General features: G+C 45.3%; 1 non-coding gene across 1 annotated transcript; it reads left to right on the top strand.

Moving 5' to 3' along the window:
- The first annotated feature begins 287 nt into the window (after positions 1 to 287).
- Positions 288 to 359, top strand: Trnat-ugu (transfer RNA threonine (anticodon UGU)). The gene has a single exon. It is a non-coding gene; the product is annotated as a tRNA-Thr (tRNA).
- The last annotated feature ends 3490 nt before the right edge of the window (positions 360 to 3849 follow it).

Below are 3849 nucleotides of genomic sequence, written 5' to 3' on the forward strand. Positions count from 1 at the left end.
ATCTTTCGGTATTTTCCTCAACGAGCCCCTCATTTCCATACTATAATATTCTGCGAAAGCCTAGCGAGGGTCTCGGTTCTGGCAGCCTTGATGCCTAGGTAGCATAAGAGGGCTTCCCGCCAGTTACCCGCTCATGACAGGCTGTACACGCTCGAGTCACGCCCCGGGGGTTGAAAAGAAGGTCCCCTTCTCCCCGTGTAGTCAGAGTGGCGCTGGCTACCACCCTCAAGCGTTAGATACACTTCTAGTAAATATAAATAGCCCAGAAAGTGAAGGAGAACACAGTCGCCCAGATAGCCGAATTGGTAAGGCATTCGACATGTAATCGAAAGGCGTGGGTTCGGTCCCCACTCTGGGCGCGTGTTTTTCTTTCTTTCTTTCTTCTGTATATTAAAAAAAATGTTTACTTCATTAACCGTAGTGAAAAAGAAAAGAGCCTAACCATACCCCTATGCCTCCCTTGGCGTTGTAGACTGCTGCTCTATCTTTCGGTATTTTCCTCAACGAGCCCCTCATTTCCTTACTATAATATTCTGCGAAAGCCTAGCGAGGGTCTCGGTTCTGGCAGCCTTGATGCCTAGGTAGCATAAGAGGGCTTCCCGCCAGTTACCCGCTCATGACAGGCTGTAGACGCTCGAGTCACGCCCCGGGGGTTGAAAAGAAGGTCCCCTTCTCCCCGTGTAGTCAGAGTGGCACTGGCTACCACCCTCAAGCGTTAGATACACTTCTAGTAAATATAAATAGCCCAGAAAGTGAAGGAGAACACAGTCGCCCAGATAGCCGAATTGGTAAGGCATTCAGGCATTCGACATGTAATCGAAAGGCGTGGGTTCGGTCCCCACTCTGGGCGCGTGTTTTTCTTTCTTTCTTTCTTCTGTATAAAAAAAATGTTTACTTCATTAACCGTAGTGAAAAAGAAAAGAGCCTAACAACACCCCTATGCCTCCCTTGGCGTTGTAGACTGCTGCTCTATCTTTCGGTATTTTCCTCAACGAGCCCCTCATTTCCTTACTATAATATTCTGCGAAAGCCAAGCGAGGGTCTCGGTTCTGGCAGCCTTGATGCCTAGGTAGCATAAGAGGGCTTCCCGCCAGTTACCCGCTCATGACAGGCTGTAGACGCTCGAGTCACGCCCCGGGGGTTGAAAAGAAGGTCCCCTTCTCCCCGTGTAGTCAGAGTGGCGCTGGCTACCACCCTCAAGCGTTAGATACACTTCTAGTAAATATAAATAGCCCAGAAAGTGAAGGAGAACACAGTCGCCCAGATAGCCGAATTGGTAAGTCATTCGACATGTAATCGAAAGGCGTGGGTTCGGTCCCCACTCTGGGCGCGTGTTTTTCTTTCTTTCTTTCTTCTGTATAATAAAAAAAAATGTTTACTTCATTAACCGTAGTGAAAAAGAAAAGAGCCTAACCACACCCCTATGCCTCCCTTGGCGTTGTAGACTGCTGCTCTATCTTTCAGTATATATATATATATATATATATATATATATATATATATATATATATATATATATATATATATCATCGACTGACACGTTTCCCGTTTTTGTTGCCAACAGTTTCGGAGTTAGAAACTCCTTCTTCAGGGCTGTATTTTAATTTCTCACATTTCACCTTTATACAAAAACTTCTGTGAGGGAGGGTTACTTTCCTCATCCCTGCAGGAGAGGTCGCGGGTGAAGGGTGTTTCAAACAGTTTGAGCAAGTGAGGCATTCCGATTAGCTAGAAAGGTGGAAGGTGAGGGAAGGGGAAAGAACACGGACGAAAAGGCAGCACGAAAACACGTAACAAGAGGCACACAAGCAAATACAAGATCAAAAACAAGAGTGAGTCCTGCGTGCTCCGCAAATGGTGTAACAGTAGTCAGCAGGAAAGGAAAAGGAGAAAAAAAAAGGGGGGGATGAAGGGCGACGGACATAAGATGGCGGCACAGGCATAGATCTTCGATTCGGTCAAGCTGCAAGGTCGCATGCATGCACGGCCCGCAAAGTCAACACATGGTCCCCGCGCCATACTCGAAATTTCCTGTCCCATTTTCGGTGTTGTTTTATCACTAATTAAACCTACAGCAGCTCTGGTCTTGGCGCCACTTCGACGAAACCGAGTGGTGCGGCAAAGCCTTGCTACGCGGCCAGCGAGCCGCGGAACAAGTAACACTGGGCCTTGCTGGCCGCGTAGCAAGGCTTTGCCGCTACGCGGCCAGCACTTCGGTGAAAAGCAAGTTTTATTACTTAAGTAAAGCTTTATTGTTCTAGCTGGTGGCGTCTGTATTTCGAAAATAGGTGAAAGAAATAACCAATAACCCTTCCCATGACCGGTATAAAACCTTGGTGCCTCACGTTTTGTAGCCGGCGTCTATCCGATTGCTTCATTTTGACGTGCTCGAAGCGTTTTTTAATCTTAGACGTCAACCAAAGTACCTATCACCAGAAAGTGTCTTGTTTAAGAATAATTATCGTTTAACTGAGGGATGCATGTTTTATATACAATTTATGTTGGCAATATGTATTTTTGTTAATTTTACAAAGGGGGAAGATTCGCCCTCAAAGCTTCTCACTAATCGCCAATCCCAAACAAGAGTTCTTGCGAAATTATGCGCGTTATTTTGCGGCCGTTCAAAGAACAATAAAGTACGCGCGTACGCACCGCGTAGCATGTGTGTGTGGGAGGCCAGTGCGAAGTTGATTATAAGAATACGAAGCGTCGTACATGGCACTCGATCTATCAATTCAGAAAATGTAACAAGCAAAGACAATTTTGTCAACTTTGTGAGTTCAGCAGGGGTTCAAACAAGTTTTTTTCGAGGTCCCTTATGAGAGGGAAAAGAATAGGGAAAAAATACGGTTTGGTGCGGAACCAAGCCTTTTACCTTTAATAAGAATGATCTCTGCACGAAATGTGAGTACCATCCTTCAGTTGAAGCCTACCTGATGGAATCATTGTACGACGCGATGCTTATGAGAAGATAGGTATCCACAGTCAGATGCGTTTCCTAATTGATACTCGCTTCTGGTTTAAAGATTCCATGCATTTTTATTCAATGGACAGGGAAGATAATAGAAGGAAAGGCTGAGAGACAAACTGGGCATAAAGCACTTTTGGATTCGATGCATCTGTTGGCTGGGTTCCTGAATTCACAGAGACGAGGGAGGATTGAAGAAGGTTGAAATGGGAACGCAGAGCACTCGTAAACGTTTCTCCGGAGTAAAGATATTCATTGGTAATGATAATAAAATAGGTAAGGGCTCCCGTCACCTAGCTCATCTTCTCTCTTCACCATCTGGCGCTATCCGGCCCTGACAGTGTACACGAAACGACGCTTCGGGTCCAAGTGTGGTGAAATGAATGTGAAACATCGCTATTTGGCCATAGCAACGGTTTATAGTAATTTCAGAGTGTTTGTGTACGCAAGAAGGAGGAACAAAAATCCTGGACTTAAAAAAAACTGCGCTAAGGGGACATTAATCTGGGGCAGCACTAGCGTTCTGATTCGCGATGCGCTGCCAAAGACAAAACCATTCTTTCCCAGGCGACAACCTTGTCTCTCTACATTTTTTATAAGGCGTTGTGAAGTAGCAAAAAACGTTCTGATAAAAAAATGGGTTTGTGAGCAACAATTTTATTAAAAGGTATTTGTCAAAAGACATTTCGCCGTTTTAGGGCATGACAACATGTTAGCATGTTCTGCGGTTTGCCGCGCAGTTATACGATGGTGTTGATGGCGGACATTACGTGTGCGCTAGCACTGTCAACGGATGAAATGGCTGCTCCCTAAAGGAGCCATGAAGAGAAAACAAAACTTTGTTTTATTCCAAAGATTATGTGTTTCATAGTACCCCAAGC

Source organism: Haemaphysalis longicornis, unplaced genomic scaffold, assembly GCF_048455015.1.
Source record: "Haemaphysalis longicornis isolate Haplotype H1 unplaced genomic scaffold, Haemaphysalis longicornis Haplotype H1 scaffold_8, whole genome shotgun sequence".
Taxonomy (NCBI): Eukaryota; Metazoa; Arthropoda; class Arachnida; order Ixodida; family Ixodidae; genus Haemaphysalis; species Haemaphysalis longicornis.